The following is a 27,300-nucleotide window of genomic DNA, read 5'->3' as shown; positions in this document are numbered from 1 at the left end:
TTCTCCATGGAGACTACCCCTCTGATCTTGACCCAGAGGCTGTTGAGAGGGCTTCCACAATTGCCATAGTTGACTTCTATACATTCAAGGTTCTCCTTACATAAGGTACATAAATGGGTATGTAAACAGATATGTAAACTACTGCTTTTTCAAAAGCAGTATTGCCAGCCAAACACAGATACAAGATACAAGATGACAGCAGAGAAAGTTATGTCTTGCTGAGAAGCCCACTAAACTTTCTTTGGTGGGGCAGGGGCTGTGACGTAGAACTGTTCTTTCCAGGAGTCTGGGTTCTTTCCATTAGCTCAAAATTTACTCTAAAAGCAATATAAAGCAATGCAACTGGAGCTATATGAGCAACTACCTCTTCATCAAAAAGATGACAACAAACATCTAACAATGGAAAAAACAAACAAAACTATAAACTGTCCATAATCCTAAACCTATAGAGGCAACCAGAATTTCTCTGAAGCAAGCAGCAAATATTCATTCATGAATTAGGTATCGACGTTTATCAAAACACTAATTCTCAGCCTGCAGCAATGAAGTCCCCAGCTCATTCTCAAAACAGAGTTTCACACTTCAAATTCATCGGTCATTGTGCTGCCAAGTTATAAATGTGAAACAAATAATTTTCACACAATTCTAAGTAGTTCCTCCTTCCACTTCACACAGACTAAAATAAACGTGCTCTTTTTTACTGCATTCTTTGACTACTGTCAAGCTTCCCCCAACCATGGAACAGTATTCTGCAAATGCTCACAAGGCAGGCAGGCAGCTGCAGTGGTGGTTGGTTCCTGCACAAAGGAAAAGCATTGCTGACATTTTCCTAACTGGTCAGTTCCATTTCTTCCCAAAGACGTTCTTCCTCTCGTGAAGCTCTTTTCAGAAGTAACTTATTCCTACTGAAGTCCAGTTCTGCTGGGAAGTCATCATTATCTGGCCAAAACCAGTTGAGACATCTTTTTCTAAACACAGTAAATAGCCTTTTTTCTTCAATATTTAAGGAATACTGAGATCTCTACTGAACTGATACTGCATCCTGGGACATCACCAGTTATTCCAGGCATTTTGAAAGAAAGTTTTGGGTTGTTGTTGTTCCCCTCCCCCCCGCCACTTTTCCCACCTTTTATGGATGACTTCTAATCTGGGGTATACTAGCTGAAAAGAAAAGTGAACAAATGTAGACAACTACCTCCATTCTCAGGGACTGCCAAAAGCAGGATAAACAGTAACCAGTATCTTAGCTAGTCACTACACTTGGGGCTTCATATGCATACAAACACCCTCTTACAAACTTTCAGCAAAATGATGTCCTAAGCCCTTCAGGACATAAGCTCTTTTCCCCTTAGGCCCTTAGAAACTCAGACGTCTTGTTTCTCTTATTTCATTAAAGGAAAATATTATCTATTTTCTGTAAGTTTGATCCACTTTGCACTTCTTTCTTTATAATATCCTTTGAGAAGCTTAAGTAGTAATAAAAAAATTCCTGTCTGGAATTCATCCTTTTCTCATTAAAAAAAAAAAGGGGGGAGGCAAAAAACCCCCATACCCAAGGTAAAAAACAACTTCAAAACAAAAACCCAAATAAATTCCCTTATTTGTAGAGAAGTCTCCATGAAGAGACTTTTCAACATTAAAAGGAGATAAAAGTAGAGAGGGTAATTATCTATGTTTGGATTTTTAACAAAGGCACTGTAAGATTCATACCCAGCACTGGGTGTTTTCTTGTGCCATTTTAGCTCTTAATATTTATACATCCAACCCGTAGCTCACTGTAGCCAGTGACTATGCAATCTGATGACGTTTCTTACACAGACAGCCTTCTCCACAGCCCTCTAGGGGCACACGCTCTGCAGCCTGCCATGCCCCTGGGCTCTGCCCCACACGATGGTAGTTCTGGCAAGAAAGTAAAGACTTGCTCCCCGTAAGTGTCAAATAGCCTTTACTGACTTTCAGTTTCTTGCTTAGTTAGTACATTATTCTTCAAGGAAATATTGCACTTTCCCCAGCCTTGATCTGTTTTTTTCTTTTCTATGATTTCAGACCAACCTATATCCCTGTTCACATATTTGCCTGCTTATTTCAAATGAGGAATGATTTTCTGTTACTGCTGCATATGCACTTTCTGAGCTTTCTCTTCTTGGCTTAAATGCTACCTGAGCTGATCTTGAGCAGCCCACACTAACAGAGTTAAAACCACTACCCATTTCTACTGATTAAAAACTCCTAGTTCTCTCTTTGAATGCCACTTCCCACAAGCCTATCTGCTGTGTTAAATATTCTGCCCACACAGGCTTCTCAATGCAAAATGTCAGCTTCTTCATCTCTCTAGAAAAACTAAGTACCTTTACCATAAACTTACATGAGTTTTTCTGAAGTGACAGCAACAGAACATTTTATTATGCCCATAATTGCATGAACCAGGGAAAACCAAAATCTTTGCCTAAAGGAATTCCAACAAAATAAGGATTTAAATCTGAGGATTTGTAAACAGGATATTCAAGGAGTTTAATTTCTGAAGAGCTCTAGATTTCCAGAGGGCTGACATCTCAAGCACTACTCTATCAAATGCAAAGCTTTGCAGAACAGGAGTTTCCATCAGTGGGAGCCTGTGAGAAACAAACAACTGTGACTTACCTCCACATCTGTAAAGATAAAATATTCCGGGCTGCTGAAAACAGCACGGTCTTGCTTACTGGAGAGTACTTTGGAACACTAAGCAACTTACAGGAATTGTGGAAACGTACTGAAAGAAGAGAGTGATGATTTTACAGTGGAACGAACAGCCTCATTCTAGCTGGAAGTTGGCTTCGGGAAAATAGACTTAAGTTTAAACTTTTCCTCAAATTTAAAACCTTGTGCTTGAAAAAACGTAACAAAAAGATTACAGATGACACAATATAACTTATTCCTTCTCATTTTTAACAGGACAAGCCTGATCTTAAGAGAAGTGGAGACAGCTAGCCCGTATCTTATTATGACCACAGTCTAATCTGTGCAGAAGAATCAAATGCTGTAGCTGGCCTGAAAACACTAATCTGGAATAAAAGTAACTTTTTGGGGGAATAATTGCCTGCAATGACAAGCTCTCAGTCATCAGAGTCACAACCACCATGAAAGAGAACTGCAAAAAATGCTGAAGGTATTAGAATTCCAAGTATCTACATTGACAAGTTTTCCATCTGCTAGTTGAGGAGGGAATGTGTTAAAAGAAATTGAATATTTCACCACATACATCTACAAGCAATGCAATACTCTCAAGAAAAAAGAAAATGTTCTGTTACAGGCTTTGAAGTAAGAACAGATGTGATTCCTTGGCAGGCCGGTGGCAGTCTGAAACCATGGTTCCATGGACTTTTTTCTTGACTCAGCTACAAAACCAGCTCATGAAGTTTCTGCTCCCCTCCTCTCTTGGCTGCATGCTCCCGCTCCCAGGCCTCCTCAAGGATGCTGCTACAACTGTCTAAGGGGCCACACAATGAATCCCAAGAAAAAAAAAAAAATCCCACCCAACTCCAACAAGTTATATTTAATCCTGGTACAGTTCACTGTCTTGGCACCACATGTGCTAAACTGAAGGGCAGCGCTGGTGCAGCAGTGAATCGATAGGAAGAAAAACTGCTTAACCTGGCTTTGACACTGAGACGTGTTCACTGATGCACCGACTGAAAGTGTATTGGTAAAAGCAGGAAACTAAGGGGAGAGAGTGCTCCTTAAGATGTGGATGCAACAGTCTGTCTAAGCAGACAGCAAAAAGATTTTGCAAATCTGAAGTACTCAGTTTGATACCTCTTCTTTCACCATAATACAGATTTTCTACACATTTCAAAGAGGAAAGCCCTGGAGAAGCAAAATTACTTATCAAGACAATAAGCAGAGAGAAACTACCTTTGAAATCAAAACAAAGAGAAATCCAGGAAGTAAGGTTAGAACGAAGGCATTCCACTTCCAGGTTTGCTACTGGGTGGTATGTATCACTCCCAAATTAATTAACCACATGCCTCACTGTAATGAGTCTGTAAAATGAATCTAATACTTTCCTACCTGACAGAGAGTTTTAAAGAATTAATTATCTCACATTATTTTGAAACCTGTGGGTTAAGTAACTGGCAGAAAGTTACACAGTTAACTGGAGAATAAGGAAGCCGATTTCTGTTTTAGAAATAGGATTAAAAACCAGTAAGGGTTTTCTTGTGGTCTCCAAAACAAACTGCCAAAGATCCTAGACGGAAACAATACAAGCCTTCATGTCCATGTTTACAGTAGCAGTAGGCTACACTGGTTACTGCCCAGCTAAACAACAAATCACCTGTCTTCTATTTTCTTCTATTACCTTCCACAATGAAACCCTTAAGAAGGGATATACTTATCTCAACCAGAAAATGAACTGAAACAATCAAACACCATAAACACGAAGCAACCAGCTAGCCCAGTGGAACCTCAAGTGAAAGGCTGCTCTAGAAATTTGAATGCTTTACATGTAATTCATGATCAGGTATAGGTGCATCTAGAATAGAAAACACACAGACGAGACCAGCATAACCAGGGGTCTGTATCACCAGAGACACCAAGGTGGCCAGGCTGCATGACAGAATTAAACTGCCAGGAAGTTGCTGACCGACCAATGATCAGAATTTAGTACAGGATCAGGCACTGGCAGCTGCCTCTAGTAAGGATCAACTCCATAGCAGTAAGATTAAATACAGACCAGCTGACTCTGCACTCCCATCCCCCAAAACAACTCCAGTCTGTCGCTGATGGCAACAATGCTGACGCCAAAGACACCAGTGCTAGAGTAAACAGAAGGATTACTTACATCTATATATAACTATATCCATATATACACATACATATATGGCACAGTCACGGGAGACTGAACAAGGAAATGTTCAAATTTCTAAGTGCTTCTTTAAAAGCAAACCAGCACATTGAAGAAACATGGGTTTCACAATTGTTTTTTACATGTGCCCTGAATAGAAATTAAGCACATGCACTTGGAAGAAAGTGTTCCATGTACAGAGCGCCAGACAGCTAAATACTGAAAGCTTGGTGCTTTCAGGCAAAAAAAAAAAAAAAAAAAAAGAGGAAGCAGCCTATACCAGTCTTCTAAATCAAACTTGCACATTAGAACTTTACATTGAAATGTCTTTCCTGACTCCAGCCACAGACCACACTGCTGAATTTGACTTTGGTTTATTGCATGACATGAGAAAGCGAATCAGTACATATGTAAGGAAATCTGCAACTTTATAAAAAACATTTGAAATTTTTTTTTGAGAGCAACTTGTAACCATGTTGTTAATTTTCTGAAAGGAAGCGTACTCCTGAAAGGAAGCATACTCAGGCTACAAACTGACCTTTCAGTTAACTGGCTGGTCCATAACTTAGTATTACCGCAGACAAGCAGAATTAAATAACAATCTCTGATCCAGATAAAATTAATTTCAGCAAGGAAATACAAATTTTTCCACGCTGTCAGTAAACTACAGCGTGCTGCCTGACCAATCATTTTCAAAGAGCCATCTGGAAAAAGGGTAAAACTAAAGGAATCAGCAAAATATATCACAACTTGTGAAAGAAAGGGCTGATGGGTAGCTTTGGAAACTTAGTTTACCTCTGACCTTCTGAGTTTCTCTTGCTCATTTCAGCATTCTAGTAAATTACATGAAATATACTTAAGTATATGAGAATAATTGCTATGCCCAATATTAAAAAGACAACAAAAAACATTGGGAAAATATGCCAGAGAAAACCTGCAGATGTGCATCTATCATACCTTCTGCAAAAAGGAAATGTTTGATGCTAGAAGTAATTCCAGAGTTGGTTGCTGGAGTAGAAGTCTGAGCACTGCCTCCTTTCAAAAAGGCAGCTGGCATCCTGCCCTTCAAAAACTTAAGTTGTAATTCTCAGCGAGTGGGAGCTCCATGCCTCCCCTCTGTCACTTCGATGGGGCAATTCACAAGTGAAGGAAGTGTTCAAGTGACTTGAAGAGAAGACTTTACATGAGGAGAACCATCAGACAACAACTAACACCAAGGGAAGAACACAAAAGCAGAGAATGCAAGTGACTACATATCACCAGCTTTACCTATTGAGAAATGGAGAAATGAAAAAAAGGCAGATACTTCTTCCTGCAATCTTCCAAAGCCAGCCAGATGCTCTGCTATCTACCATCTCAACACCTCCTCCACCAATGACGCAGTCTCCATAGTCTAGACTCTTCTACAATTTTTCAGCCTCCTTCCCACCATACCAGTGGCCAAAAATCCCAAAGCAAAGATGACTGATGAATTTTAAAGCAGGTCTTCCAGCCCTTCTTTCTGCTTAGCAACCACATCAGAAATTTCAGACCTCCTAGAACTGAAGGTGCTCTGAAGGCTTGTGCAGTGAGACAACAGCAGCATTGGCCTGTTAGTATTTGAACAACCATATCAAAATTGAGGCCCAGCATGCTCTTTGGAGACCTACACTCCTTGGCAAAGTTTCTCTGATTTCTGTGAATACAGAGCTGACTTTTAGAGCAACCACCACCACTTCAGCAACTACAAATGAAATTAAGCCCAGGAGATTCTTAGTCAGCTAAATGTGAACAATAACAATCAACAGTATAACACCCACATTACTTATTTCAGTACAAACCTAATTTCAGTGCAAATACCAATTTAAGATTTATTCTTCATCTTACATTTCCTTTATGATCTTAACGTACTGCAGATCAGTGTTTTGGCAACTTAGATGCATGTCCTTGAAAATACCAGAGGGAAGCTCTGATAACTGGATACACAGGTCTGGATAAACAGCTGGATCAATCCATACTAAGTACTACTTATGGCTGCAGCACAACTGTTTCTCAGTGCGTTATCATATCAACCTTCTATATTTTTCTGAAAGACAGGGAAGTGCTATCACCCCTGTATTACAACTCCAAATTAAAAAAAAAAAAAAAGGCACAAATTCCTAGAGCAGGAGGTGCTTTAGATTCCTTGGAATGGGCTTCTCAGGAGATCATATCACAAGGTGGCACAGGTGCTCAGCCCAGCTGCTGGAAAAGGTAACAGTGACAATATTCCCTTGTACCTTGGGGTTTAAGATGCATCATCCTTTGGGTATGAATTACTAGTTCCCTTCTTCCTTGAAGGCATGGTTGGGAGAGAAAGATTATTATTTTGGAAATCTGTTTCTAAATTCCACCTATGCTGAAAGCTTCTATGGATCTATGGCATGTCTCAAATAGCATGTCTAAGGTTATAATGGAAGTCTGTGAAGGCCACCCAAGTCTGAGACGGGTAGCCGAACAGACTCTGTCCGAGTCTCTCACTTGATTTTGAGCATGCAAAGAAATGAGTTTTGAAAAGACCCAGGCAGATGGAAGTCTCCGAACTATCAAGTTTCTGCCTCCACAGCACCCACATTTCCCTAACGACGATGGATGTGAATTCCATCTGGATGCTTCTGACAAAACTGAGGCACAACGAGAGCTTCTGAAAAGCAAATAGTGCCTCTGAAGTCTTACCATTAACCACACCCCATTAAAATTAGCAGAGGTAAATTATGTGTCTCCAAGTGAATCTGTACAAGAGGTTTGCTTTATAACAGAGACACCTAAAGCGTGTAACACTTGAGATACTTTGCTGTTATGCTCTGTTTTAGGTTCTCAGTAGATTTTGTAGATAAAAGAGCATAGAAAGCACAGAAGATAATTACACCCATTTCCACCTTGGTCCTTGGCAATGCTTTTCACAACCACTCCAGTGCTGTACACCCTGAAACTTTAAGCATTCTTGGTAAAGCAACAGTTCCTCCAGGTAGATACAAAAAATGTTTTGTTAGAAAATGCTTAATTCATAGCCCACACTCTCAGTGTCCACTTACAGGGTTGAGAATATCACACTAAAGGCGGATGAATTCAGATTTATCAGCACAGAACTGAGTCAGAGCTCTCTCTTAAGTAAAATCATTTAGAGATTCAGAAACATTGCATGTGGCACCTAGATGGAACTGGTAATTGAGGAATTTTAGGGGAAATGGTAAACTGCATAAACTGTGAAGACAGACTGCCTGAGACAAGCGATTAGCCCAGAGCAGCTTTTATGCAACTTTCCTCTAGAGCTGTGTCTGTCAGCATGGTCTCACCTGCTCTTACCTGCTCTTTTCCACAGCAGCTACAGCTGCTTTCACAGGCTCCCCTGCAGAGACAAAGAATGAAGAGAAGACTAGATGAGCCACTCAGAGCGGCTGCAGATACTAATGGCATAAGCAAGCAGGCAGACCTGCCCTCAAAAAATTACCAGCACCAGTTCTCAGTGTAGAGCGGTGTCTGCATCTTCCCACACCAAACTGCTCCCATATGAAACAATCTTCCATAACAGCCTTCTGAAAGCTATTTTTGCTCTTACAACAAGACCGGGAGGGATTCCTTGTTCCACAAGTGGCCCGTCTGCCCTGGGGTCTGCCTGGTGGTTCTTTGCCAAAGCTTTGCCAAGGGCCAGGTATGTCACAGCAATGCCCTCAAGCCTTGGAAATGGCAGACACAAAACAGGCATTGACACTCTGTTTGTCTGCCCTAAAACTGAATTACTGCGTGTATTTTGTTCATAAAGAGAAAGTTCCAATAGCTAATCCATCACAGCAAGCTACTGACTTGTTTCCACAGGATCTATCCAAGACCAGCAACTGTCAAGGAACCGCTGTCAAAAGCGGATCTAGCACACAGATGGTGATGGACAGGGCAGCTGAGAGGAGCAATGATTTGCTCCTGTCCTGCATGTTTAATTCTCACATCCTTAAGATGAGTCCAGTCAGAAGGAATTTTAGCACAGCACTGATTTACTAAAAACAGCAACAATAAAAGATTACCATGATTCCCTTATTGACTCATGAATAACTTAGGGACAATAGCTCTCTGGAAGAACGGTAACTCAAATCCCATATTTGTTCAGCAAAGATGTCGTTGACAGGATGGCTTTTGGTCATGACATGGATGACATCTACCTTAACTGTCAAATCAAAAGGTCTGGCATGAAAATTCTTGTCAGATCATATGATTCATTCTTCTACCACTTGAGGCTTTTTCTTACTTCCTGCTGAGGTACTCAAAATCCCTTACATGAACATGAATAAATTGTACCTCTCAAAAAGCCACCTGAGGTACGCACTATCTCCGCTATAATAAGTGTGCACATTAGACAGACAAATAAAAGGTGACAATTTCAAACACAGGCTTCCAAAGTTTAATACATATTTTCATATGAAGACGGCGTTCTTCCTTTCCAAATGTAAGAGGAAATAGAGGTGTCTGACATATTGGTATTCATCTAAAAGCAATGCCTAAACTACGGTTACACTGGACCACTGAGCTTCTTTTCCCACGCTCCTAGCTACAAACCTGCTGTATCTCAAATACCAGTACTCCACAGCATGCTTAGAAAAAACTGAGCCCAGTACAGCCACTAGCAGACCAGGCAGCAGCATTCCAGGCGCCAGCTCCACTAAACTGTCCAGGCTGCACACATGGGAGTGTGGTCCACAGCATCCTCAATGCCACCTAGGAGCTGAAACCTGGGCACCCCTTAGCAGCAAAACAAGCCTGGCCTTGCGTACTTGTGTACCTACAGGGGCTGCCAACACTGTCCAAGAGTCTCAGCCGGAGGCACATAACAAATAAAAAGACTTAATGTATATTTTCCAGTTCTATATATTAACCTTCACACAACTCTCCTGAGCATGCAGCAGAGGATATCCATTTCTGAATGTATCTGGTCCAGTTATACAGAAAGCACACCGTTTCTTCAGCAGCACCTCTTACTTTCTAGTGCCTCACTTCCATTAATTCCTGTAGCAGCAAGTACACCTGTACAATATAACATCCATTCATTGCAAAATGTGTTGGATTGATAGGAAAGACATAGGTCCACATCGCAAAGCTATAGATTCTTCAAAGCTCAAATTCTGTTTCTAGTATGAGATCCAAGGACGTTTTCTTGACTAACTCATATTCTAGGAACTGCCGTGTTCCCAAATTGATACTCTTAATACAAAGATAACCTTGTATCTTATGAAAAGCATGTAAAACTGTGCCCAAATGTTGCTCTCAATGCAATTCAGACCCTCTATTTTTGCAAATACAGATTAGTTTTCAATGTTAGGGTGGTGAAAATTGTGGCACTTTTCCTTATTTCACTAGTAAGGAGGCATTTCCTCAGCTGTTGATTTCCAGTACCAAACAACACAGACTCCACCCTGGACACCGTGTGTGCACTTGATGAGATTCTGCTGCTCTAGGATAAAAGGTTCAATCATCAAGAGGAGAGATGTGGTACAAAAGGAGAGCCTTGCATATTTCTCCTTCAGTTCACAAAAAAACGTGCTTCAAAACATCTCTCAGGCACCCATACATATTGCAGAGAGTGCTCTCATGTCACAGGCATTTCTCAGGTACCTAAGCAATTCAACTTCTAAAGACAGTGGTAAAAGTTCATGCAAAAACAAGGCTGACAAAGCCAAGGAAGTTGAGCAGATATTCATAAGGCATCCACATTGCTTTCACAGTTCTAGGATAGAGAAGAAGAAACAAAAAAGATGCTGGTGACCAAGAGTAAGAATTTGAACTACAGTCTGATGGAGAAAAAGACAAAGAACAGGGAGAAGCATTTACCAAAAGTGAAGGAATGAAGGAAAGCATGGTGGCAAAAAACATGCATCAAAGTCAATTTTCCAAAAGAGCACATAGGCCTTAAACAAAATCAAATGCTTCATGGATTTGGTATTATTCAAACAAGTTTCAAAACATGGAAAATTCCATTATTCTCTCTTCACAGAAGAGGCGGTAGCCGCCATCATTTTTCAGAGAAAAAGAAACCCAGAGGGAAAAAACCTACAAGTTGCAGATTTAAAACAAAAATGTTCATTCACCATTTCCTTTCAATTCTTTTAAAGGTTTTCCATCTGGCATGAAAAATTTAAGTTGTAACAATATTATTTTTATAGAATCATAGAATTATATTGGTTGGAAAAGACCTCTAGGATCATTAAGTCCAACCGTCAACCCAACACTACCATGTGTCCTAAACCATGCCCTGAAGTGCCACATCTACGTATCTTTTAAATACCTCCAGGGATGGTGACTCCACCACCTCTCTGGGCAGCCTCTTCCAGTGCCTGACCACTCTCAAAGTAAAGAAATTTTTCCTAACATCCAATCTAAACCTCCCTGATGCAGCTTGAAGCAGTTTCCTCTTGTTCTATCACTTGTTACTAGGGAGAAGAGACCAACCCCCGGCTCACTAAAACCTCCTTTCAGGTAGTTGTAGAGAGCAATAAGGTCTCCCCTCAGCCTCCTCTTCTCCAGGCTACACAACCCCAGTTCCCTCAGTCTCTCCTCACAAGACCTGCTCTCCAGACCCTTCACCAGCTTCATTGCCCTTCTCTGGACACGCTCCAGCACCTCGACGTCCTTCTTGTACTGAGGGGCCCAGAACTGAACAAAATATTCAAGGTGTGGCCTCACCAGTGCCGAGCACAGGGGCACGATCACCTCCCTGCTCCTGCTGGCCGCACTATTCCTGATACAAGCCAGGAGGCTGTTGGCCTTCTTGGCCACCTGGGCACACTGCCGGCTCATGTTCAGCCAGCTGTCGACCAGCACCCCCAGGTCCTTTTCCACTGGGCAGCTTTCCAGCCGCTCTTCCCCAAGCCTGTAGCGCTGCATGGGGTTGTTGTGACCCAAGCGCTGGACCCGGGACTTGGCTTTGTTAAACCTCATACAACTGGCCTCAGCCCATTGATGCATCCTGTCCAGGTCCCTCTGCAGAGCCTTCCTGCCCTCAAGCAGATTGACACTTCCACCCAGCTCGGCGTCATCTGCAAACTTACTGAGGGTGCACTCATTCCCCTCATCCAGATCATTGATAAAGATATTAAACAAGACTGGCCCTTGCCCTAAGCCCTGGGGAACCCTGCCCATGACTGGCTGCCAAGTGGATTTAGCTCCATTCACCACCACTGTCTGGGCTCAGCTATCCAGCCAGTTTTTTACCCATCAGAGATTACACCTGTTGAAAATCTGGAGGGTATGTGTAGTAAATACAGAGGCTTTAATGGTAAAAACCTAGTCATAGCATTAACAATTGACAGACTATTATTGTTCAGTAATGAACTGACATGATGGTACTTTGCTTTTCTTTCTTTTTAAATAAAGGACACTGTCTTATTGCCTGTTGACTACTACAGAATGGTTCTCAATGTACTTGCAATGCTGTATTCACTCAATTACAGTAGTATTTTTCTCTTATATTCAAAAAGGGAACAAAGAAAAACAGCATCAGGACAAACTACATGCTTCAAAGGCTAAATTTAAAGGTGTAATAAATATGTGCAATTAGCCAATTTACTGAATTGTTCGGCTTGTGAATCTTCCTTTCCTAGTTTTTGTCCTTTTAATTCTTTCAAATATAAAAAGGCAATTTACTGTATTCTGTCCTTTACATCTAGGATGCCCGGAGAATTCAGTACACTACCTAGGTTTGACAGGTATGGTAACCCAGAAAAATAACTTTATGCTTTTCAGCAGCCAGAGGGAAGGCTTTTAAATGCAACTAAAAACAACCCCAAGAAGCACAGTGTATTAGGTTTACGAGCTACACAAAGAACCAAAGCTATAGACTAGCCTGACAACAAAACCCCCTAAAAACCCAGAATCACTTGATAATTATCATTGCTTATGAAGAAACAACTGAACACATAAGAAATTAAAACTGTCTGTAAGGGGTCTTAACTAAATGCACGGTATATCTAGAATATGAGATAAGTCTGTAGTGCATTAAGATCTCTGAGTTCATACAGCCTCAGCAAAACTCTGCTCACAATTACTTCAGGGCATTCCAGGAACACATAACTTGACTGCAACACATGACATGAATATAAAAACTAGCAAGAATTTGACATGAATTCAAAGAGAAAAAAAAGTTTGTTTTAAAAGAGGTTGTTAACAACTGTATCACTGCTGAAGTGTTAAATCATGCTGTCATAAATAGAGACCACAATGGATCATAATCCAATTAGAATTTTATTAATTGTAGCAAGTAGAATATGAGCAAATACAGCGCTGGACGGCAGGGGAGTCTGCGCTCCGCCAACTGCCGTACTGAGCAGTTCAAACAGTCTCTCTTTATACATCTTTACTTCCATGTTCAATGAGATAGTGGAGGTACTTTTCACATGCTTCAGTAGTTGTTAGGGGGTCGTTTCCTGCTTCCTGGTGATATGGGGTTGCTTGTCTTATCTCTCTGATGGTTATCTTGCATAAGCACGCCTGGGAGGTATTCTTCGCATGCTTTACACCGAGCTTAACATAAGTCTTAATAAACAATACCTTAGTTCAGTTTCTCACAATCCCCCCTTTTTCTTTTTATCCTATTATTGTTTATTAGACACTACTTTCATTTTCGGCACTGCAGGCAAATCTTCTTCCACAATTCCGACATTTATCATAACACTCACAAGGTAATATCTCACAATTACAATCATAGTTCTTATGTGGCATAATGCATTCACAACAATCGTCATCTTCATTAATAGATACACTCTTATATTTTGCTTCAGACCTTGTAGTCAAAATAAGCAATTTAGCTGGGTCAAACCGTTCTTTAATAAAATGTAAAATACAGCGTAATATACAAGGTCCAAATATAAGTCCCAGAATTAACATAATAAGCGGTCCTGCTAAAGCAGACAACAAAGTGGTTAGCCAAGGTGAAACATTAAACCAGCTTTCATACCATAACTTGCCCGCTTCACGATCTTTTTTACGTTGTTCTAACCTTTTCCGGAGTTCAGACATGGTGTCTTGGACTACTCCCGTATGGTCAGCAAACGAACAACATTCTTCATTGAGAGCTACGCATAACCCTCCTTCCTTTAAGAACAATAGGTCTAATCCTCTCCTATTTTGCAGCACCACTTCTGATAAAGATTTTACTGAAGTGGCTAAATTTTGAATAGATTGCTCTATTTTTGCTAAATCCTCATCTACAGCCATCTGCAAATTTTGCAACTCCTGACCTTTTACCAGGGAGGCTATGCCTGTACTTGCTCCAACTCCACCCGCTATCAGCAGTGTAGCTAGGGTTACTGCCGTAATTGGCTCTCGTTTTTGTCTATTCAGGTTTCCTTCAAAGTGGCGTAGCACCTCCTCAGAGGTGTGATAGATTAGGCGAGGAACAATAATCACCTGTATGCAAAACTGAGATTCATTAAACACGTTCAAGGATAGGCAAGGCGTTATTCCGATGTCTGAACAAACCCATTTAGCTCCTGGTGTCGGGATAGCCCATTTGTCCTTTTTATTTTTGTGTTTCTCTATATTGGTGTTAGTGACTGTTCGGCTGCACAAAGGCTGATACTTTTCGGGCACTGTGCCTATACATTTTCCCTGACCCGTTACTAATTGAATAGTAATTCCTTGCGTATGATTCTTCTGGTCATCCCATTGACATTCTTGTGGGTTTAAACCATTAGACCATCGAATCATACCTGGTTTTCCAACTGCCTCAAAATATGGTGGTCTAATATTATAACATAACCAGCATTCTTCAGTTAAATTTGGTTTGCTTTCATTAAGGGCACGATAAGAGGCTTGCATTAGATTCCATAAGGGGTCCTTGGGTTCTGACAACTCTAGATCTCTGGATAAAGAGAATTCAGTCACAGCATCATTAGTTGTTTTCGAAGGAGAGCCTGAGGAAGGGGTTATGACAATTACGGGGGCCATCTTTTCTTCAGAGGAAGTGAGCGGATTCAGGACCAGATTTGGTCCTATTGGCAAAGGATCGTGGGGCATCGGTTTCTTCATAATTTGAAAAATACCCCCTCTATCTACACCTTGTTCGTAATATCTAATTCCCCAAAATTTTCCTACAAGCCAGAAGTCCTGACTAGGATCTTTTATGGTTATATTAATGCCTGTACATCCAATATCTTTATGATTACATGTACCATTATAGTAACTATCTGTGTAGCTCCAATTTCTCTTTTGACATATTTGTGGTGACCATTTGATTTCTAGATTTTGATCTCCAGATGCAGACCATTCAGAGGCCCATGTTTCGCATCCCCAGTATGCACAATAATAATGGTCTGGACGATTACAGTATGATTTACCAGGGTTCGATGCTGGGCATATATAAATTGGCTTGCAATTCTTATCCATTTCTTCATCGATTAAGTAACGCAAACTTATATTGAAACTAACTGTTCCCCCCTCCATAATTTGTGCTTGGATTGGCTTATTTGGATATTGTATGTTTGTTATTGTCCAATTCATGGGTTCATGAGGGTTTCCTTTTCCATTTGTTTGGGCTATTATCGATAATAAAACTAACGATATACCAGGAAAAAGGGTGTCTGTCAATTTTTCCAATTTAAGTACACTTTTACCAGTCTTGGGGAAGTTTGACCATAGCTGCTCTTGCGCCTCATTGTTCTGGTTCTTTTCTCCACAGTTTGTTCCTCCTCTGCCTCGCCCGTCGACTCGGTTGCTTCGAGCCACGGGGTGTACCATCTTCTTGGCAGCAAGGGAAATCTTCAGGAGAACAGCTGTTTCAGGCTTTCTGCCTGTTTATATAGGCCTCCCACTTTGCAGCTTTAACTAATGAGACTAAGCAAGACACAGCTAGTACTTCCCTTCTGCACTTTGTAGCCAAAATTTCAACCACAAAGGGGATTGATTCAATAATACTAAGGGTTTATTCCTTTGGCAAAACTTTCCACCATTCATGGGATCCTCGAATAATTTCTTGTTCCGACTCTAATTGTTTTTAATTTCCACTCAGTGAGAGTTCTTTGGGTTTTCCAACACTGTGTGCAAACTCCTATCGGAGGGTATCCATATTCACAGTGTGTCCACCATTTATCCTGGCATACCTTACACTTGCAACGAGCAAATGGATAACAATCGCAGTTCAAATGATTGCATCTAATTTGTATATCTAAAGTGCTTATTAGCTTTTCCTCTATATTCAATATTGTGTTACTACATAAGTTTAGCAATTTCCTTCAACACACTTTGTACGCTTCCATATATAATAGATTAAAAAAAGATAATTATAGCAAATATAAACAGCAATATACACTTTATACCAAAAGGTAATGCGGCAAAATAATCAACTAAAGTTCTTATCATTACGTTATCTTTTCAGAGTTATCTTGGTGTCACCTGGAGTACTGATTACTTTCCAGTGGGGTCTCGTCACTGGGCCTTTAATGCGACTGGCATGAGTCCATCCACGCTCAGCAGTCCGGACAGCTGTTTCTGTTGTAAGCAAAACAAGATAAGGTCCCTCCCAATTGGGTTTTAGGGTTTCTTCTTTCCACGTTTTAACCAATATCCAGTCCCCAGGTTTAAAATTGTGAATTTTTAAGTCCAATGGGGGTCGTTGCACAATTAGTCCATGTTCCCAAAGCTTGTTACGATGTTCTGCTAATTGTGAAACATATTCATTAATCACATGATCTCGAATTAAAACATTTGTTTGTGGACTTTCGATTCTATAGGGCATTCCATACACCAGTTCAAACGCTGATATCCCTACATCTGCTCGGGGCCTGGTTCTGAGAATTAATAGTGCCATGGGTAGGCACTTAACCCATGATAATTTGGTTTCTATCATTAATTTAGTCAAAATAGTTTTGATTTCTCCGTTCATCCTTTCAACTTTTCCCGAACTTTGTGGATGCCATGGCGTATGATATTCCCACTTAATACCTAAACTTCCTGTTAGATTTCTAACAATTTTTGACACAAAGTGTGTTCCTCTGTCCGAATCGATTACATCGGGTACTCCATATCGAGATATAATATGTTCAAGTAATACCTTAGTAACTTGGTTAGCAGTTGCTTTAGAGGTAGGAAAAGCCTCAACATAATGTGTTAAATGATCCACCATCACTAATAAATATTTGTAACGCCCTACCCTGGGTAGTTCAGTAAAATCCACTTGTATGTGTGAGAAAGGTCTGTATGCTGGGGAACGTCCTCCAAGAGGTTTTCGTCTCATGTTGTTTCGATTAACCTTTTGACAGGTCTCGCAGGCTGCAGTGACTGCCTTTGCTATGTTATATACGCTTATACAGGCAAACTGTTGATTGAAATGATCAACTAACGCCTGGGTTCCCCAGTGTGTTTTACTGTGTATTTTTGAAAAGATTTCGAGTGCTATGCCCTTCGGCAAGACTTCTCTCCCATCTGGCAATATGTACTTACCATCTTGTTCCTTAGCTCCCATTTGTTCTAGTTTTTCCTTTTCTGCAGACTCAAAACTCAAATTATTACTAACAGGTACTTGCTGCATAGTCAAAATCGTACTATAATTGCCTGCTACTCGTTTTGCTTCTGTATCAGCTGCATTATTTCCTCTAACTTGATAACTCGTGCCTCGCTGGTGTCCCTTTATATGTACAACTGCTATTTTATTTGGTATTTTCAATGCCCCCAGAACTCGCCGAATTAATTCTGGGTGTATCAGTTCTTTTCCCTGTGAGTTAACAAATCCTCTCTCCTCCCATATTTTCCCAAAGGTATGTACTACTCCGAACGCATAGCGTGAGTCTGTATATATAGTTCCATCCTTTCCCTTCAGTGACACTAAGGCTTTCCACAATGCGTACAGCTCACAGGCTTGAGCCGACCAGCTGGCACTCAGGGGGCCCGATTCTATTGTCTTAAATTCTCCTTTATCCAACTTAATGATGGCATACCCTGACAATCGTTTACCTTCCACTATTCGAGATGACCCATCTATAAAAATTATTTCTCCATGTTGTAATTCCTCTTCTTCTAGATCTGGTCGAATTCGTGTTTGTTGTTCAATCGTTTGAAGACAATCGTGTATTAACTCAGTACTTTCCCCTGGGTATAAAAATTCTGCAGGGTTAACCGCTCCGACAGTCCTTAGGGACAGTTTTGGAGATTCTATGAGTATTCCCTCATACTTTAGTAGTCGGCTATCTGTAAGCCATTTTTCTGCTTTTTGTTGAAGCACCCCCCTTATGTTATGAGGCGCATATAGGACAACTTCCCCATTGAAGGTAATACGATTCGTTTCTTCAAGTAATAAGGCAGCAGCAACAACGATTTGTAAACAACTTGGCCAACCCCTGCTCACAGGATCCAACAGCTTTGATAAGTATGCTACTGGTTTCTTTTGTCCCGCCCATTCCTGAGTTAATACTCCGAATGCTGTTCCTTCATGTATGTTAACGAATAAATGGAATGGCCGCTTTAGATCTGGGAGGCTTAAAACCGGTGCTTGACTTAACTCCCTTTTGAGGCTGGTAAACTGATCTTGATCCTGAGGGGTCCACTTGGGTATTTTGTCTTTAGACAGTTGTTCATACAAGAATTTAACTTTAAAGCTGTAATTCTCTATCCATTGTCTACAATACCCAAATAACCCTAATGCTTGTCGAATTTGCCTCTTAGTGACAGGCATAGGTAATTCCAGAATTCCCTTAATGCGCTCCGGATCCAATATCTTCTTGCCGTTAAACAAATAATGCCCCAAATATTTCACTTTTTCCTCCACAAATTGTAACTTTTCTTGTGATACCCGTAGTCCCTGTTGTGCAAGAAAGTTTAGAAGTCGAATGGTTTCTTTTCTTACATCCTTCTTATTATTCCCTGCTATGAGTAGATCATCTACATACTGTAACAGCACATTTCCCGTTTGTACCTGGTATTCTTTTAAGAGCTCTTCCAGGGCCTGTCCAAACAGGTTAGGGGACTCAGTGAACCCTTGGGGGAGCACGGTCCATCTCAATTGCTGTCTGCGGCCTGTCTCTATGTCTTCCCATTCAAAGGCAAAATAATCACGGCATTCTTCTGCCAGTGGACAGGCCCAAAAGGCATCCTTTAAATCAACCACACTATACCAGGAGTTATGGGGTCCTAGCTTGCTTAGCAGTGTGTATGGATTTGCTACTACAGGGAACCGGGTGATAGTTCTTTTGTTTATTTCCCTTAAATCATGTACGAGCCGATATTTCCCATTTGGCTTCCTTACAGGCAAAATGGGAGTGTTAAAGGGTGACATACAAGGCTCTAAGATTCCTTGTGCTAATAATCGATCAATTTCTGGTTTCAATCCTCTCCGTCCTTCTAGGGATATGGGATATTGCCTTATCCTCACAGGTATGTGGGGTTCGGAAATTTGAATTTTAATCGGTGGGATTTCCAGTTTACTTATTGTGTCCGGAGAGTACCAGACATCGGGGTTAATTTGTTTTTGATCATCTACGGTCAAAGGATAAGCAGACACCGTTAGCTCTTGATTTTTTACTTTAATTTCTAATTGCAATTCAACAATTAAATCTCGTCCTAACAGATTAAATTCTGCTTCAGGGACGAGCAAGAGTTCACCCATTCCAAATTTATTTTCAGTTTCGAATACCACATTTTTGATTTTGCTTACTTTAAAGGGTTCTCCTTTTGCCCCAATTACTTGTACCTTTTCAGGGGAAACTTTACATCCCTCAGGTATTTGCCTAATAGTCGATTTCTCAGCCCCAGTGTCTACTAAAAAGGTGAACTCTTGTTTATGGGGACCTATTTTTAATTTTATCAAGGGCTCATGATGACTCCGGTCCCCTAAGATATAGAGCCCCTGACTCTCCTATTCCGTTTTTAATATTTCCTCATCCCTGATCCTTTCTCTGCAATTCGTCTTTATATGTCCCTTCTTTCCACAGTAAAAACAACATCTCTGTTCCTTCTTTACTACCACGTTCCCTTGTTTCGTTCCAGCAGATCTGTGTTCACCAGTCCGCCCTTTGCGATCCTCTCTGACTGCTGCTACCATCATTTTTACTTGTCGCTTGCTGCTCTCTTCTTCCCGCCTTACGTAGACTTTCTGAGCTTCCCTCAATAATTCATCCAACCCTCTATTCTGCCAGTCCTCTAACTTTTCAATCTTCTTTCTGATATCTTCCCATGATTTTGCCACAAACTGAGTTTTGAGGAGCGCTTGCCCTAAAGGGTCGTCTGGATTTACCCCAGAATACAGCTGAAGGGCTTTCCTCAGTCGTTCCAGCCACTCAGTAGGGCTCTCATCTTTCTTTTGTATTTCATTAAATGCTTTATTGATATTCTGGCCACGGGGTACTGCTTCTCTAATCCCTTGAATTACTATAGTTCTCAGGTCCTGCATATGAGTTCTATGCACCGGATCCTGATTATCCCAATTAGGTCTTTGGAGTGGCCATTTAATATCTGCTTGGGGTCCCTGGGCATGCTGAGCATCCCACAGTCTCATTCCTGCTCGCCTGATCATATCTCTTTCCTCGGTAGTAAATAATTGACCAAGGATAGATTGCATCTCATCCCAAGTATAAAGATTTGGTCCCAAAAATTGATCTAATCTTTCTGCCACTCCGAGTGGGTCTTCAATTAGGTTTCCCATCTCGGTTCTTTTAAAATCTCGTAGGTCAGCCGAACTTAGGGGCACAAAAATATATCCAATCACAGGTTGGGGTCCCCCCATGGGCATTTCCCTTAAAGGATACATCTGAGCTGCCCCTTTTTGACTCCTAGTTACGCGTCTAGGAGGAGGGGGAGACCCTTGTTCCGATTCTGGTGGGGGAGTGGGTGCTCTGGGGACCTCTGAAGGGGCTGCGGGAGCAGGAGGAGAAATATAGGGAGGGGGGCTTAGAAGGGTTTCGTCTAACTCTTCCTTCTTTTTCTTTTGTTCAGTTTTTACTTCATTCAGTGGATAAAGTCTAGCTCTCGGTCTTTCTAGCCACACTTCCGCATACTGACTCTCTTCTGGGTTAAGGGGTTTTTTATTGTTAACCCAGAGGTTTAATTGTTGTCTGACCCAATCCTCTTCTGACCCATAGACTGGCCAAACGTCATCTTTAGAAATCTTCTTCCCTCCCCATATCCTAGTACAATATTTTATCATTTTCTGTTTATCTTTCCCTAGGGTTCCAGGGAAATATCTCCAATTGTCTAGGATATATGCCAGAGGGGTATTCTTAGGTACAGTGGGTACCTTTCCCATGGGAGTCGAAGGCTTGCTGCCCTTCGCCCCCATCTTCTGGAATATCCACAAGCGCGCACTCACTCGTTCCCCTTGTTCCTGGCCCAGTCCCTCGCGGGAGATGGGAAACGCAGTACTTAAGGGTCCGCACTCGCCTGGTTCAATATAGCGAACCTCTCACTCGTTATATTCCAGGAAACCCAATCCCGCCCGAACGGTAAACCCGCGAACAAATTCGCCATATACTTACGCGCCCTGCGTCTTCATCCGGACTCCCGTGCACAGAATTTTTATGGGATTTTACCGGTTTCTCCTTTGCTCATCATTCTAGAATTTAGGTTCGTCGGTAAGGTTGAGGTAAGCTGTCGGTCGCGGGGCCGCGGATTGCCGCGGGGCGCCTCCCCGGAGGACAGAAGCTCACCGTTCCTTATCCGAGTCACGGCACCAAATTGTCATAAATAGAGACCACAATGGATCATAATCCAATTAGAATTTTATTAATTGTAGCAAGTAGAATATGAGCAAATACAGCGCTGGACGGCAGGGGAGTCTGCGCTCCGCCAACTGCCGTACTGAGCAGTTCAAACAGTCTCTCTTTATACATCTTTACTTCCATGTTCAATGAGATAGTGGAGGTACTTTTCACATGCTTCAGTAGTTGTTAGGGGGTCGTTTCCTGCTTCCTGGTGATATGGGGTTGCTTGTCTTATCTCTCTGATGGTTATCTTGCATAAGCACGCCTGGGAGGTATTCTTCGCATGCTTTACACCGAGCTTAACATAAGTCTTAATAAACAATACCTTAGTTCAGTTTCTCACAATGCACCAAGGCTCAGAGTTTGCCAGTTTCAAAAGCTTTACTGTGCAAGTCAGCCAATCACTGCAAATGCCCACTGTGAAAACAGAATAAAAAAATTGCTACAGAAGTCAGGAATCTGCTTGTTCTTCAGGTCTGTGGTAGTTACTGAAAAATGGAACAAACCTGAAGTTTTCTTCTCTGGCTAGTCTGACATGACAACTTTTTTATCTTTGAAGCTCTTCTCTTTGCAATCAGCATTAATACTTGCATTTCACTGTCCAGACACAAACGCCTTTCACACCTACACCTCAGGCCTGTTTAAGACATCCACAGTTAAAGTTTGCAAGATCTTAACCTCTGACGTCTGTGATCAGGTTTACCACCAGCAGACTCTAGAGAGCAAGCATCAGAAGTGAAGAGTCTTGTCATCAGTTAGGAGTTGTTCTAGTCCATTATATTATACTTCTGCATGTTGATGAGACATGGACCATGTGTGGGAACCAGCTATATCTTACTTGGTAAATCAAGGCTCTCATTATGCATGTCCAAAATAGCTGCATTAAGGCTGCATAGTATTGCCTAATTTTGCAGGGCTTGAAAAACACCAGACTAATGAAAGTCATCCTTCACAAAGATAATTCAGACTTCGACCCTCTGTATCAGCATCCCCTTCCTTACATGTCAAATTCTCTTACTTGTCCCATTGCTGCTCTTTTCCCATGTGTCTCACACTTCAACAAGTTGCCAATAAACTTATATCAAACTCTTGCATAGCATTCATTCTCAAAGAAGAGCAAGCCACAGGTGTCTGTTCCCAAGTGCATATCAAGGTGCAGGGGTCAAATGCTGTCAACTCCACCTGGAGCCCCTTATTTGTGCCAGAGAAAGAAAACACGAGAGACAGCCTTCCCCTTAACATTCCCCAACAGCTGGCTTATACTTCAAGTGATCATCAAGGTCACTGTTGGTATTCCCCTTTGACATGCCCAAACATTCTCATTCAGTTTAGAGAAAATATAGAATACCTCAACACTACAAATATCTCTTTCAGAGATGGATGCCTACATTTCAGCCATTACTGAGCTTTACAGTGTGCAAGTTTCTCTACAAATCTGCTCTTAAGGTGGGGGGGCAGCCCAGGATATATAGTTTGGGACTGAAAGAAAAAGGCATCATACAGGAAATACTCTGAGTAATTGTGGGTTTGTTTTTTGGATCCATCTTCCTGAGCATTGATACAGAACAACAATCATTCTTCAGCACAGTATGAAAGAGATAACATGATAGTGTCATTATGGACCGCAGCTTAACGAACCCCTAAATGTTCATTTTGTTCAGAAGCATCCATGAAAACTAATAACACTGCCCCCTAAAGTAGAGCAGTACTGCCTTCAACATGGTCTCCATACCAGCTCATTTCCACACCATCAGGGAAACCATTGTTTCCCTTCCTCCAGCAGCTTATGTTTCTTCTTTGGAGAAAATTCAACAGCAAAAAGATTATATTTTCCTTTCCCCCCACCACACAAGAAAAAATTATTTCCTAACAAGATCATACTGTATTGTTAATTACAAAATTAGCATTTAGATAGCACCCTTCACCCAAGAATTCTGTGGCATTTTAATATTTCAATTAAATCAAGAACTTGTTTACTGTTTAATGCTGAGGAATTACAGGTGATTATTATTATCATCCCCACTTTATCAGGGGTACTATTAAAGAAACTGAGGCATGCAGTAGCTAAAGATCATAGAATCATTGAATCGTTAAGGTTGGAAAAGAGCCTTAAGATCATCGAGCCCAACCACTAACCTATCACTGCCAAGTCCACCACTAAACCATACCCTCAAGCACCACGTCTACCCTTCTTTTAAATACCTCCAGGGATGGTGACTCCACCACCTCTCTGGGCAGCCTCTTCCAATGTTTGACATCCCTTTCGGTGAAGAAGTTTTTCCTAATATCCAATCTAAACCTCCCTGATGCAGCTTGAAGGAGTTTCCTCTTGTTCTATCACTTGTTACTAGGGAGAAGAGACCAACCCCCGGCTCACTAAAACCTCCTTTCAGGTAGTTGTAGAGAGCAATAAGGTCTCCCCTCAGCCTCCTCTTCTCCAGGCTACACAACCCCAGTTCCCTCAGTCTCTCCTCACAAGACCTGCTCTCCAGACCCTTCACCAGCTTCATTGCCCTTCTCTGGACACGCTCCAGCACCTCGACGTCCTTCTTGTACTGAGGGGCCCAGAACTGAACAAAATATTCAAGGTGCGGCCTCACCAGTGCCGAGCACAGGGGCACGATCACCTCCCTGCTCCTGCTGGCCGCACTATTCCTGATACAAGCCAGGAGGCTGTTGGCCTTCTTGGCCACCTGGGCACACTGCCGGCTCATGTTCAGCCAGCTGTTGACCAGCACCCCCAGGTCCTTTTCCACTGGGCAGCTTTCCAGCCGCTCTTCCCCAAGCCTGTAGCGCTGCATGGGGTTGTTGTGACCCAAGTGCAGGACCCGGGACTTGGCCTTGTTAAACCTCATACAACTGGCCTCAGCCCATTGATGCATCCTGTCCAGGTCCCTCTGCAGAGCCTTCCTGCCCTCAAGCAGATTGACACTTCCACCCAGCTCGGTGTCATCTGCAAACTTACCGAGGGTACACTCATTCCCCTCATCCAGATCATCAATGAAGATATTGAATAGGACTGGCCCTTGCCTTAAGGCCTGGGGAACCCTGCCCGTGACTGGCTGCCAACTGGATTTTACTCCATTCACCACCACTCTCTGGGCTCAGCCATCCAGCCAGTTTTTAACCCAGCACAGAGTGCACTTGTCCAAGCTGAGAGCAGCCAGCTTCTCCAGGAGAATGCTGTGGGAGACAGTGTCAAAGGCCTTACTAAAGTCCAAGTAGACAACATCCACAGCCTTCCCCTTATCCACTAAGCAGGTCACCTTATCATAGAAGGAGACCAGGTTAGTGAGGCAGGACCTCCCTTTCATAAACCCACGCTGGCTGAGCCCAGTCCCCTGGTTGTCCCACATGTGCTGCATAATGGCATTCAAGATTGATCTGCTCCATGACCTTCCCCGGCACCAAGGTCAGGCTGACAGGCCTGCAGTTCCCCAGATCCTCCTTCCCACCCTTCTTGTAGAGGGGCGTCACATTCGCTAGTTTCCAGTTATCTGGGACCTCACCGGTTGACCAGGACCTCTGATAAATGATGGAGAGTGGCTTGGCGACATCCTCTGCCAGCTCCCTCAGTATCCTCGGGTGGATACCATCCAGCCCCATGGACTTGTGGACATCCAGGTGGAAGAGCAGGTTGGTGACGGCCACCTCTTCAACAACCGGGACTTCATTCTGCATACTATCTCCACTTCCCAGCACAGGGGCCCAACAACCCCGAGGATGACCAGTCTGACTATCAAAGACTGAGGCAAAGCAAGCATTAAGTACCTCAGTCTTCTCCTCATCTTCTATGGCAAGGTTACCTTCCGCACCCAACAAAGGAGGGAGATTTTCCCTGGCCCTCCTTTTGTCACTGATGCATTTATAAAAACATTTTTTTGTTATCTTTAATGGCGCTGGCCAGTTTAAGTTCCAGCTGGGCCTTTGCCTTTCTAATCTTTTGCCTGCATAACCTCACAACATCCTTGTAGTCCTCCTGAGTCACCTGCCCCTTCTTCCAAAGGCGGTAAGCTCTCCTTTTCTTCTTGAGTTCCAGCCAAAGCTCCCTGTTCAGCCAAGCTGGTCTTTTCCCCAGCCTGCTCGACTTATGGCACACGGGGACGGCCTGCTCCTGCGCCTTTGAGATTTCCGTCTTTAATAACATCCAGCCTTCCTGGACTCCTTTGCCCTTCAGGACTGCCTCCCAAGGGACTCTGTTAACCAGACTCCTTAACAATCCAAAGTCTGCCCTTCTGAAGTTCAGGGTAGCGGTTTTGCTGACCCCTTCCTTACTTCTACAAAAATTGAACACTCTACCATGTCATGGTTGCTGCGCCCAAGATGGCCTCCAACCACCACATCACCCACCAGGCCTTCTCTGTTCGTAAACAGCAGGTCCAGTGGGGCACCTCCCCTGGTTGGCTCGCTTACCAGCTGTGTCAGGAAGTTATCTCCCACACGCTCCAGGAACCTCCGAGACTGCTTTCTCTCTGCTGTGTTGTATTTCCAGCAGATATCTGGTAAGTTGAAGTCTCCCACGAGAACACGGGCTAGAGATTGTGAGACTTCAGCCAACTGCTTGTAGAGTACTTCATCTGTCTCCTCATCCTAGTTGGGTGGTCTATAAGACTCCCACTAGGATGTCTGCCTTATTGGCCTTCCCTCAATCCTTACCCATAAGCACTCAACCTTATGGTTACTGTCGTTGAGTTCTAGACCGTCAAAACACTATCTCATACAAGGCTATCCCTCCACCCCTCCTTCCTTTCCTGTCCCTTCTGAAAAGCTTGTAGCCATCCATTGCAGATTCTGCTTAAAATTGCACGAAGATCTGGAATACTGCTGCTGAACTGAATAGAGTTACACTTACCCAGAACTAGGCTAGTAGTACATGGCACACAGCAGAGAGCTAATTATTACAAAAGGCTTCAAGTACCACTGTGGTGGAAGGAACAAAAGTAAAATCTGTATTCTGAGTCACAAACCTCTTCCCAATTCGCCTACTCATCATAAAGAATGAAATCATATTTTTAGCAAGAGCAGCCAGTGAGGGGTCAGGAAGAGATTAAATAGCTATACCAAGGTCATATAGGATATTAGAGAGAGAATGTCTCTAAGCCCAGATTTCCCAATTTCCGGGATTCCACTTTAATCACCTGCATACCTTTAAACACCACTAACCATACAGACATAATAAATCCAAAGAAAATGCACTGTGTTGCCAGAAGTAGCTGAGCATCTTAAAGCATCCTGTACCTCACTAAAAGAACATTTCAACAGAAACCACCAAGCTGATTCTGCAAAAGCATGATGGGGATGCGTGTCAGGCAGTACCGCTGAGCTCCTTAACTCACATTCCTCTGGTATCTAGAGTGACTGTGCATCACACTGATGGGACGTTTGAAGTTAAGCTGAGGTGTTTGAGCTCACCGGATACCCTCTGATCAGATGGTATTAAATGAACTTAAATTAACATGATTTTTATCTCTCCCTCCCAATCATTGCCTTTATTATGCATTTTTAGAACATTTCCCTCCTTCAGAGAACGCTCTATTAAACGTTCATTCTGGGTATTTCCTATTGGAGTCATGTGGGAAAAATTATTTTCATCATGCTGCTTTCTTAAAACAGATAATCAATTTGCCTGCAACATCTGTATACGCAGTAAAGTGTCAATAAAAGATTATGCTGTACTTTAAGGATTTCACAGAAACAAAGCTGACCAACACCTCTGAGGACAAAGATCTGAGAAAAATCTTAAGCCTTTGGCTTATATTCCCTGCTTAAAGACTTGGGTCTAGATCAAGAAGC

General features: G+C 42.3%; 1 protein-coding gene and 1 long non-coding RNA gene across 3 annotated transcripts in view; both read right to left on the bottom strand.

The window, feature by feature from the left end:
- GEMIN8 (gem nuclear organelle associated protein 8) overlaps positions 1-27,300 on the bottom strand; it is a 43,649-nt gene that overhangs the window by 8,607 nt on the left and 7,742 nt on the right. The gene's annotated exons all lie outside the window — the stretch shown is intronic.
- On the bottom strand, positions 15,810-21,659 carry LOC135318182 (uncharacterized). The gene is made up of 2 exons (XR_010376542.1): positions 21,283-21,659; positions 15,810-16,309 (listed from the first exon to the last, which is right to left on the bottom strand). It is a non-coding gene; the product is annotated as an uncharacterized LOC135318182 (long non-coding RNA).

This window comes from Phalacrocorax carbo, chromosome 1 (assembly GCF_963921805.1).
Source record: "Phalacrocorax carbo chromosome 1, bPhaCar2.1, whole genome shotgun sequence".
In the NCBI taxonomy this organism is placed as follows: Eukaryota; Metazoa; Chordata; class Aves; order Suliformes; family Phalacrocoracidae; genus Phalacrocorax; species Phalacrocorax carbo.
Note: the sequence above shows the minus strand (reverse complement) of the source record. Positions and strands in the feature narration are given on the sequence as shown.